At 33.8% G+C, this 12306-nt stretch overlaps 1 protein-coding gene and 1 long non-coding RNA gene across 5 annotated transcripts in view; one reads left to right on the plus strand and one right to left on the minus strand.

The window, feature by feature from the left end:
* Positions 1-8638, minus strand: part of LOC121376765 — a 30968-nt gene extending 22330 nt beyond the window's left edge. Inside the window, exon 1 of the long non-coding RNA XR_005958522.1 lies at positions 7804-8638. This is a non-coding gene — a long non-coding RNA (uncharacterized LOC121376765). The remainder of the gene's footprint in view (positions 1-7803) is intronic.
* The window catches only part of LOC121376761 (coiled-coil domain-containing protein 73-like), a 173194-nt gene continuing 167854 nt past the window's right edge, over positions 6967-12306 (plus strand). For 2 of the 4 annotated variants that reach the window (XM_041504530.1, XM_041504532.1), the window contains exon 1: positions 6999-7218. The gene's annotated coding sequence lies outside the window, so the exon portion shown is untranslated. Of the gene's footprint in view, positions 7219-12306 lie in introns of all 4 variants that reach the window. The other 2 variants (XM_041504531.1, XM_041504533.1) reach the window with 2 other exon arrangements.

Genomic DNA, 12306 nt, shown 5'->3' on the forward strand with positions numbered 1-12306 from the left:
TCCAGCAAAACAAGCCAGACTAAACTTCTTTTTACTTTCAAATAATTTAATACCATACGTACAAAAAGTTGTAAACGAAAATAGTTACCGATCTGACCATTCTGGTGTAGTTGCCCACTTGAAAATAAATGAGGTTGAAAAAGGAAGTGGACTTTGGAAATTTAACAACGCATTGTTAAGAGACAAAGAATATGTAAAAGTTATTAAAAATACAATTGAAAATGTTAAAACGCAATACGCAGTTCCTGTCTATTTAAGAGAAAGTATAAGTACAATACCCAATGAAGCGATACAATTCGCAATAAATGACCAACTTTTTTATGAAACTTTATTAATGGAAATAAGAGGCAAAACGATTTCATATTCTGCTTACAGAAAAAAGAAACAAAACGAATTAGAAAAACAAATATGTGATGAAATTAGAATATTAGAATGCAACGAAGAAATGACTAATATAAATATAATAGAAGAAAAAAAACTACAACTAGAGAAATTAAGAGAAGAAAAATTAAAGGGACATTATATAAGATCAAGAGCGAAATGGGTTGAAGAGGGAGAAAAGCCAACGAAATACTTCTGCAATATGGAATCAAGAAATTATTACAGCAAGTTAGTATCAAGACTAGAATTAGAAAATGGTGTAGAAATAACAGATCAGAAACAAATTCTTTTAGAAACCCAAACATTTTATAAAAAACTGTACTCTGCGCCCTCAAGTGAAGTAAGTGATGAGATTATAGATAAATTAAATGGACTTAATTATAATAAGCTAACTAACGAGGAAGCAAATGCACTGGAAGGAGAAATAAAATATTCAGAAGTGCTATCATTTTTAAAAAATATGAAAAATGAAAAAAGCCCTGGGTCTGATGGATTCACTTCTGAATTCTTCAAGTTCTTTTGGATTGATTTAGATTATTTTATCATTAGATCAATAAATTATAGTTATATTGTCAAAGAAATGTCTGAAGTCCAAAAGCTGGGTATTATTACCTGTATTCCCAAACCAAATAAACCAAAACAGTTTTTAAAAAATTGGAGGCCTTTAACATTGCTTAACTGTACTTATAAACTAGCTTCAGGCTGCATTGCCAATAGAATAAAAACAGTGCTAGATAAAATAATTAGCAATGATCAAACTGGTTTCATTAAAGGTAGATATATTGGTGAAAATATTCGATAAGTTATGATATCATGCAATACACGGACGTCCTCGATATACCAGGTCTCCTGCTTTTGGTAGATTTTGAAAAAGCTTTTGACTCTGTATCATGGGCATTTATTGAAAAATCATTAGACATTTTTAATTTCAAAGCCTCAATTAAAAACTGGATTAAAACTCTGTATAATAATTCAATGTCGAGGGTGATTCAAAATGGCTTTCTGTCAAAGACATTTAAATTAGAAAGAGGATGTAGACAAGGTGATCCACTTTCTCCTTATATTTTTATTATTTGCGCTGAAATTCTAGCTATATTAATAAAAAATAACGAAAACATAAATGGAATAACAATCGATGGTGAACAATATTTAATATCCCAATACGCAGACGATACAACTTTTATATTAGATGGAACTCCTGGGTCTCTGTTTAATACTTTAACAATATTAGAATATTATGCCACAGTATCTGGATTAAAAATAAATTATACAAAATCAAAAGCTATTTGGATAGGCAGTAAAAAAACCTCAAAAGATGTTTATCACCATTCAAGATGGAAATTGGAATGGAATACAACAGAATTTAAGATGCTCGGAATAACGTTTACAGTAAATTTACAATTAATTGTTAAAGCGAATTACCCCACAAAAATTAATGAAATTAAATTATTGATAAAACTATGGTCAATAAGTAAGTTAACTGTCTTAGGAAGAATAACCGTATTAAAAACACTAATAATACCTAAAATTACATATTTACTAATTTCACTACCAAACCCATCCAAAAAAGAAGTTGACAATTTGAATAGATTATTTCATAAATTCATTTGGCAAAATAAACCCGATAAAATAAAACGAGTCTTATTAGCTCAAGAATTCAAAGATGGTGGATTACAAATGTTAAATATATATAATTTCATGATGGCTTTAAAAGCTTCATGGCTCAGGAGACTATTTTTAGGTAACTCAAAATGGATTAAACTGTTTGAATCTACTACTAACTTATCCAATAGAGACCTTGTAATAAATGGAGATTATTATTTGAATATAAAAAGAAAGAAATTAAAAAAACATGTTTTGGAAAGATGTCTTATACAGTTGGGAGTTAATTGAACAAAAACAAATTTTGGAAAAAACAGAAGACATTTTAAGCTAAAATATTTGGTACAACAGCAATATAACAATAAATACAAAACCATTCTGTTATAAAAATTATTTAGAAAAGGGAATAATATTTATAAACGATCTACTTGATGAAGATGGAAATTTCTTTACATTTGAGAAATTAAAAAAAATATATAACGTAAATTCACACTTTTTAGAATATTCATCGCTTATAAACAGCATTAAGGCATTTATAAATAAACCAGACAACGTTAGAAATGGCCACTTTACATTGCTAACTAATCCTGTATTTCCGGTAAAATGTAATATTATTCTTAAAAGTCAAAAAGGTATTAAAGACATGTATAAACTATTAAATCACGAAATTATTACACCAACATCACAAATAAGATGTAGAAACCAAGGTTTTGCGTTTGACTCAAAAGAATGGGGAAACTATTATAGAGTGCCTTTTATAAGTCTCAAAGATACAACTTTGATATGGTTTCAATACAGAATTATACACCAGATACTAACAACTAATACTTTTTTACATAAAATTAAATACATAGATACTAATGAATGTACGTTCTGTGGCAGTTCACCAGAAACATTACCACATTTATTTTACTATTGTAATAAAGTGACTGATCTGTGACATGCTGTTGTAAATTGGATTTTAAACAAAAAAGGAATTCGAATAAAATTAAATAAAACAATTATTTTATTTGGACAAATAGGCGATATAAAAGACATATTTATAAACTGGCTGTTAATAAACATTAAATATTATATATACAAGACAAAAATGGAAAAAAATTAAATAAATATAATAGCTGCTCAAAACTTTTTAAAAAATAAATACGAAATAGAAAAATATATTCTTTTTAAAAACTGTAAATATGAAGAGTATAATACAATCTGGGCACCATGGAAACGACTCTTCAGTCAAGAAAGTAATTTGATGGAAGATAATAGAAACAATTATCAAGCGAGCGCTTGACGTGAATTTTGACATTATCACTTATCACTTATCACTATAATTACCTACTATAACTTCTTTTTAACATTCTTTCTCTCTAAACTTATATATTTATTTTATGTCCCCATTACATCAACCAGCCTATTTAAATATATTTCTATTAACTAGTCATTTATAATACTACTATCTACATGTACATATGCATTAATATTAAATATATCACCATGTACATTATTTGTATAAGTATTACGATTACTATAATCAGCTGTGACGGAACATGCTCTTAAATTTGTTTCGCCTGTGGCGATTTTAATTGTGTTAGAGGGCCGTGTGCAGTTCATTGCACGTAGCCCAGGTGGGCAACTTGTTACATAATACTTCGCGCGATCGGGCATTCCAATATGCACTTAGTCCAGTTGTGGAGGCCATGTGGCGAGTAGTTACGTAATACCTCTGCGAGTGCGGGTTTTACAACCGTGATTTGGCGACGATGGCGTCAGTAAGTCTGACGATCAGAGAGAAATAATACCGCTTGGTCGCGTTGGAAATATCAGATGATAGGGGGAGGTACCGCCTTGTACCCCCAGGCGAATTCTGATTTTATAATAAATAGCTAGTTTTTAGAGATATCGAGGAGAACGAAAAGGAAGCTTCCCGGGAACGTTAGTCCTTTTGGACTTTGGTAAATATCATTTCTGCTCTGTGTATAACCTTGATGTGATTGATGTGACTTTAAATATTTTGATACTGTATTATACCAATATTCTTTAGACAGTGTCTTCGGTCATCTGACGAAGTAAATCGTAGACTTTTTGTTCTAACATTATATGAGTATTTGGTAATATAAAGCTTAGCCAGTCATTTTAGAGGACCTAGGTAAACTGTAGGTTATTGTCTTTATTGTGATAGGTACCAGTATTAATTCTGTGTTACAAGGTTACTGAATGAGTAGTTAGGGTTAATTAAAAATTAACCCGTTAGGAATAGAGCTGTAATTCCTTTATTAATTAAGTTCCCCTGGAAGCGTTCCTAAATTATCACGTTACTGAACGAGTAGTAAGGGTTAATTAAAAATTAACCAGTTAGGAATGGTGTTGTAATTCCTTTATTAATTAACTTCTCCTGGAAACGTTTCTCAATTATCACACGTGTGGGTGTGGTGTAACGGTGAAGTGATTCGCATATTGTGTAACTAGACACCTAGAGGTTAACTAATTAAGTGATCAGTTCTGGGTTGTTATTATTGCTGTTATTAATTAACTACTACGGCTGTACATTTGTCAGCGTAGGATAATACAGATTCCAAAGTGTATTGTGTTTTGTTGTGTTTCTAGTGAGCTAAACGTGCTATAATAATATATACTTTATATAAGATCGTATCTCTGATCATTCCTAGAGACGAGCCATACTAGGGTTTAACCGCCTGTTACAGAGAGATCTAATAGATATACAGTTAGGAGAGATATTTTGATAATCGTGTTTTATTCAGTTACGGGTATTATAGAATCCCCGTGACATCAGCATACTACCAAAAAAGTGTATGTACTTCCAGTATTTAGCGTGTATAATCTAATTCATATTCTGTGAGGCGATGAATCAGGGCACCCCAACCCTGGCATCGTCAAAATTACCTGGGAACAATAAAAAAAAATTAAATTAAAAAAAAACAATTTAAAAAAAATAAAAAAAATTCTATACTTGTGAAAAGCCAATGAAAACCGAGATCGGTACGAGCCCGACAAAAGTGTTCCACTTTCAAAATCATGGCTTTGTTTTTGACCTGGATAAGCCAGCGTAGTGAAAACAATGCGGAGTGCGGCGTCATATATGCACCAAACGTAATTGGATTTTCTGTTCTGTATGCTTAAATAATAAAAAAATATTCCAGGGAATGTAGTTTTAAGCATATAGAATAGATGATTCAGTTCTGGTACATAAAAGGTCCACCACATCGCTATAGTTTCGCAATGCTCGCTTATCTACATTATCTAGGTCAACTACAAACGCAACGGCCAGCTTTGTTTTTCTTCATTTAGCGGGACGCCAGTAGAACTGGGACTTTACGTGATTTGCGCAGGCGCTGAGCTTCTCACGTGATTTTGAACAAATTTAACTGCCTTGATCGAGGGGTCGTCTCATATCTCCAAAACATATTTATATCCATAGAGGTATGGTACAACACCTTACCATGCAGGAGTCGGTGGGGGATTTGCCTTGACATTTTGACAGTGGCTAGCGGTTGGCATACGCGGTACATATAAGGGGGTGTTAATAATTATGTAACGCTCTAGGGGTAGAGGAAGAGGATGTTGTGTTCGATTTACGTAACATATTTTAAGACTATGTTATTTTTATTCATTACTTAGACGTAAAAAGTTTTTTTTTTGGAAATGCGCAATCAGTCTAGGATCGATCCCCATCGGCGGGTATATAAAAAGCAACGGTATATGATATCCTGTCTGTGGGATGGTACATATAAACGATCCCTTGCTTAACTCCCCCCCCCCCCCCCCAAAAAACAAAAAAAACAACAACAAAAAACAAACAAAAAAACAACCCACACAACAAAAACAAAACAAAACACAAATGTAGCGGGTTTCCAAAGTGCGTGTGCAGGGATTTTAGCGGATTGGGGTTATAGACTGTGTTGAGCGAAGTTTATTTGGGGCCATGCTCACCCAGAATATATATTTCAATTTTTTTAAGCTTGGGCAGGTAAGGGTTTCGACCTCCAATACCCTTCCCTGCACATGCACCCGATTCCTCTCTAAGATTATAGGTCAAAATTACCAAATATTTGACATCCAATTGATGTCGTTAAACAAAAACAAAAAGCAAAAAAAAAAAAACCCCAAAACAAACAAAAACAACTAACTTTACCCTTCCAAACGAAGGAATATTTATTTGAATTTGTCGATTTTAACACATGTAAAATTAAGAAGTGAAAACGTTCATTGTTTACTTTAGTATATTTTATTTTAAAAATATATACATGATCAATGTGTTACTAGTATACAAACTAAGCTTTAAAAGTTCTACTAACACTTTATAAAATATTAATTCTGAAATAGGAAGGTACGATTGTCGATAATACATTGTCAAGATCAAACCGGTTTTAACGAAAGACTCTAGTACCGTATCCTCAACCGAACGTTCTTCGTACAGCGCAAGATTTCTCATTTCATTTTTTGAGACGAACCCTACAATTTGAAATTAGCAAACGCACGTCATTTGTTAAAGTGTCAGTATGTGTTGGTGGTCCGGGTATGCATAAGCAATGATAACGCTCTTGTTTGAGTTGACTCTACCTTTAACCGATTCACTCCAGCTGTCTCTTGCGCTATACATCCACGTCCCAAAAGGTCAATGCACAATATCACAAAATAACATGGGCAAAATACAGCCAGAAGGCTTACCATTAAACATACATATTAATTGAATTCTTCACCGTTACATAGAAGTGAATATGTGAACCATAACATGTGTCACAATTAGGAACTATAACTCTCACCCGGAAGCGAACAAAATAGTGAGACCTTAATATAATAATCGAAAATACACTTTCTTCCATGAACTGGTTGTCTTCTTGCCTTCAAAAGCAGCCCCATAGGATCGTGCGTCATAACTGAATTTAACGAGATGTATGCTATCTTGTATTTAGCTGCCATACTATAATATAGAATTAAGTGGCAGGTGCGCTATCGCAAAGGTCAAATCTCCGAAAAAGAAAGAAGAGAGAAAAAGATGTTAGGCCGCTTGTATTTTGATTTCTTAAGTGTTGAAATCTAACGAAATGTGAATTGTCATAAGAATTTTGGTTTGTGAATTCTATATGACTAACTATCAATATTATTAAATGAAATATAATATTTAAAACATACCAATGCAAACACCGACAAGCGGTGATGTGGAGAACCGGTGTTAATGCTGCGTTCATTTGGTGCTCGTGAGCACAGGTATCCCCACACTAGGTACCGCAGACCAAATATTTTTTTTTTTTTTTTTTCTTTCTTTATGGTCATAGTTTCATTAAATATGTTGCTCTTATTGAAAAAACATCACTATATTATCCAAATGAAGCAAAATAAAGTCGTAGTAGCCTTGTACTTCTGTGACCAAACATGGCCGACATGACGATTTTAATTGTCATTTACGTCCACTTTTGTAAACCAAAAAATAACAGAGAAATTTCTGTTGTAAGCTTATACATGTTACAAGCAGTTATCAATGTTGCATCTCTGAAAATTTCAAGTGAAAATATAAAGGGTTACTATTATTTCTGATAACATATGTATTCTTGGGGTAGGTTCGAAACCGCTCCAAAATGACAAAAAAAAACAGAAATCTTGGAATACGTAATTTAATGACATAATAATTGATGCAAATGTTACATCAGAATAACATTTTCATTTCACATTTATTTACGCTTATACAATAATGTACATCCAGACCAATAATAAAAAGGAAAACATAAAGGTTTAGATCGCAGATGGAAAGTGGATACACGTTACATAAAAAATAAGCTTCTTGTTTCAAAATATTTAATTTTTTTTTACCTAGACTCATAATAATATTGAATACTTGAAGATTTCAATAAAAGATGCAATAAAACTTATCATATGTACCAGTCTTTTAACTCAAACCAGTAAAAACTTATCACACGACGAATGCCAATGATTGACCAATATGTTTAATCAATTTCTTACAAAAATATTTACATACTTTACACCTTCAATATCATTATTAGAAACAAAGCAATATAAGTAGCCATATTTCACCTTTGAAAGGAATGTCCAAACACTCGTACAATATCAGAAAGGTAAATTTCTATCCAGAAAAAATATCCCCAAAACATATTTTAGCAGCTGAAACACTTAAGGCATGAGACAGCAGTCACACGTGTGCTAAATAATTTACTAAATGCAGCTATGATTATTTTAGTTCAATAAAGTGCTTTATAAAACAAATTCAAACAATGAATTATTATAAATATAACTATATACAACTTTGAATTATAATAAAACATTTATGGCTAATCTACCAAATTTAGCATCCATGAAAGAGTATTAGTCTAAATTTGTCTATGAATTATTGTCACACACTTCATTTCTGTTCTAGGTTCTGTCACAGTTGGAAACAGAAAACATAACAGCATCAAGCTTGAAGTATAATTGAATCTACTGAAAGTTGTCTCATAACCATGTGTACTCTCCCACTCCGTTTCCATTTCAGGTTTCTCCATAGACGCACAGAGACTACACATTTCCTGAATAAAGAAAAATACCCATTATGACCATGGTTATTTATCTTTTTGTTTCAAATATTGTAATTAGTTTGACATAATATTTGTAAACAGAAATATTCATTACATCAGATGAAACACACCTTCAAATGTTTTTTTCTGTATGTAGTTATTTTCACTTTACTTTTAGTATCTTTTACAAATAATTAATTCTTTACCATTTTTAACAGTAATATTCATTGATGAAGTGATGAAAAAGTATAATTATACTTAGAATTTAATGTTACTTGGTTACCAAAAAATTTAAGTTTGTGTCACAATGTGAGAAGTTATGGTACCTGAAACATTTTCTTTCAACAAGGTATTTACAAATATAACAGACTTAAAAAGTACAAATTCTGTTTAATTTATTTCCATTGCATTAATACTATTCTTTTGTATAAAACTGATCCAGTCATATGCTAAACTCATTCAAATGATTTACATAAAAATAGATTTACGTCTATATTTGAATAGTTATGCATTATCAAAATGTTTTTTAAAATCAACTTTAGCTATCAGAAACTGCTGAGTCATCATGATAAGCAAAACATTATTTTAAGTTATTTTGAATTAAATATGCATTGTCTTCTAAAAATAACGCTTCAGTATGATATATATTCTACCCAAAAAGTTAATAATGGGTGGATAAATAATGACAAAGCATCAAATACGTTTAATTTTATCAAAATGTGTCCCTGCTGTGAAGTTCTATATTTTCGCTTTTGCGGGTCAGTGGGTCAGAGTTACCTCCCTTGAAATATTTTCGATGTCGAATTAAACTAAATTGCTTTTTTTTTTAAATTACCAAAAAATTATTTTTATGCTGTTTTATTATATTACTATATATATCTATCAATATCTCAGTGAAATCGCCCTTTTTGGGGCAAAATAAGACGTATTCAAAGTTTCACTTGCCTCAAAAAAAATCTTTTTGTAGTCGTTCAACTTCGGAAACAGGATATACATCAATCGGAAGGTGTGTACTTGTCATAACAACAAAAAAAACGTGCAAAATCGTCATCAAAATAAGCGTATTCTGGCCTTGAACAACACTACCAATTGTGAACCAAACTCGTGACATTTCGGAATATGGGCGCAGCTGCGCCCCTAGCGGCGGCTGCGGTCGCTACCCACACAACGTCAGATATATTATAGTAACGTTATATAATATATATGTAACGATAGCATTTGTATTTACGAGTTTCTGTTTGGGGGTACCTGTGCACGTGAGTATCGTGAATTCACAAGTTCCAACTTGTGAACACGACTTCACTAAGTGCAGAGCGTTCTTGTGAGCAATATAAAATAGGATTGCACAACAAGCAAAGCCTATGTATCATCATTAGTTCATCTGAGAACAAACAGATTTTTATTTATTGTTGGAACCTGTAGAAATTAGTTATGTGGTTGATAATAGATTAATTCAGGATTGAAATAACATTCGCTTTTGGCAGTCGTGATTCACCCTACAGTGATTGTTGGATAAAACTTAATGTAAAATACAAATGAATATCAACTAAAAATTGCATTTCTGTTCATGATATACCTTGAATGACTTCTATTTGATCTGCCATTTTTTTCACAAGTTATGAAGACCGATTCAGAAAATCCTACCCCAGTTCACGAGATAATTTGCCAAATGAACGCTTTTCACAATGTGTGAACTGGGAAATACGATATTCACGACTTCTAATGAATGCACAGCATGAGATTGACGATAGTCACTTTTCACACACTTGTTTTGGCTTCGTATAATTTCCCCAGCGTTCTTAAAACAGAAATGTCATGTACATTTTATTACTTTTCTTTTGTACATGTATTAAAAAAAAAAACCTCCTTTTTTTTTAACCAACTGATGAAAAGAACAGTAACATTAATAAAACAATGAATAATGAAACATAAAATTTCAAATGGTGACAATTAACTGTGGAATAACTGAAAATCAATATACTGTTCATTGTTTTAATTATTGGACCTACAGTGAGGGCAAAGAATTGATCACCTCTCCTGATCACTCTTTCTTTGGTGCAGTACATTAAAAGCAGAATTTCTGGCATTAGAGCCCACTCTCAAGTATTCAGTGAGTGGTTTATTTGATGAGACCCCCACAGGGCTAGTTCTGGCATTAGAGCCCACTCTCAAGTATTCAGTGATTGGTTTATTTGATGAGAGCCCCACAGGGCTAGTTCTGGCATTAGAGCCCACTCTCAAGTATTCAGTGATTGGTTTATTTGCTGTTTATTTGATGAGACCTCCACAGGGCTAGTTCTGGCATTAGAGCCCACTCTCAAGTATTCAGTGAGTGGTTTATTTGCTGTTTATTTGATGAGACCCCCACAGGGCTAGTTCTGGCATTAGAGCCCACTCTCAAGTATTCAGTGAGTGGTTTATTTGATGAGAGCCCCACAGGGCTAGTTCTGGCATTAGAGCCCACTCTCAAGTATTCAGTGAGTGTTTTATTTGCTGTTTATTTGATGAGACCTCCACAGGGCTAGTTCTGGCATTAGAGCCCACTCTCAAGTATTCAGTGAGTGGTTTATTTGATGAGACCCCCACAGGGCTAGTTCTGGCATTAGAGCCCACTCTCAAGTATTCAGTGAGTGGTTTATTTGATGAGACCCCCACAGGGCTAGTTCTGGCATTAGAGCCCACTCTCAAGTATTCAGTGAGTGGTTTATTTGCTGTTTATTTGATGAGACCTCCACAGGGCTAGTTCTGGCATTAGAGCCCACTCTCAAGTATTCAGTGAGTGGTTTATTTGATGAGACCCCCACAGGGCTAGTTCTGGCATTAGAGCCCACTCTCAAGTATTCAGTGAGTGGTTTATTTGATGAGAGCCCCACAGGGCTAGTTCTGGCATTAGAGCCCACTCTCAAGTATTCAGTGAGTGGTTTATTTGCTGTTTATTTGATGAGACCTCCACAGGGCTAGTTCTGGCATTAGAGCCCACTCTCAAGTATTCAGTGAGTGGTTTATTTGATGAGAGCCCCACAGGGCTAGTTCTGGCATTAGAGCCCACTCTCAAGTATTCAGTGAGTGGTTTATTTGATGAGAGCCCCACAGGGCTAGTTCTGGCATTAGAGCCCACTCTCAAGTATTCAGTGAGTGGTTTATTTGATGAGACCTCCACAGGGCTAGTTCTGGCATTAGAGCCCACTCTCAAGTATTCAGTGAGTGGTTTATTTGATGAGACCTCCACAGGGCTAGTTCTGGCATTAGAGCCCACTCTCAAGTATTCAGTGAGTGGTTTATTTGATGAGAGCCCCACAGGGCTAGTTCTGGCATTAGAGCCCACTCTCAAGTATTCAGTGAGTGGTTTATTTGCTGTTTATTTGATGAGACCTCCACAGGGCTAGTTCTGGCATTAGAGCCCACTCTCAAGTATTCAGTGAGTGAGTGGTTTATTTGCTGTTTATTTGATGAGACCCCCACAGGGCTAGTTCTGGCATTAGAGCCCACTCTCAAGTATTCAGTGAGTGGTTGAGTTTGCTGTATTATTTGATGAGACCCCCCACAGGGCTAGTTCTGGCATTAGAGCCCACTCTCAAGTATTCAGTGAGTGGTTTATTTGCTGTTTATTTGATGAGACCCCCACACAGGGCTAGTTCTGGCATTAGAGCCCACTCTCAAGTATTCAGTGAGTGGTTTATTTGATGAGACCCCCACAGGGCTAGTTCTGGCATTAGAGCCCACTCTCAAGTATTCAGTGAGTGGTTTATTTGCTGTTTATTTGATGAGAGGCCCCACAGGGCTAGTTCTGGCATTAGAGCCCACT

This window comes from Gigantopelta aegis, chromosome 7 (assembly GCF_016097555.1).
Source record: "Gigantopelta aegis isolate Gae_Host chromosome 7, Gae_host_genome, whole genome shotgun sequence".
In the NCBI taxonomy this organism is placed as follows: domain Eukaryota; kingdom Metazoa; phylum Mollusca; class Gastropoda; order Neomphalida; family Peltospiridae; genus Gigantopelta; species Gigantopelta aegis.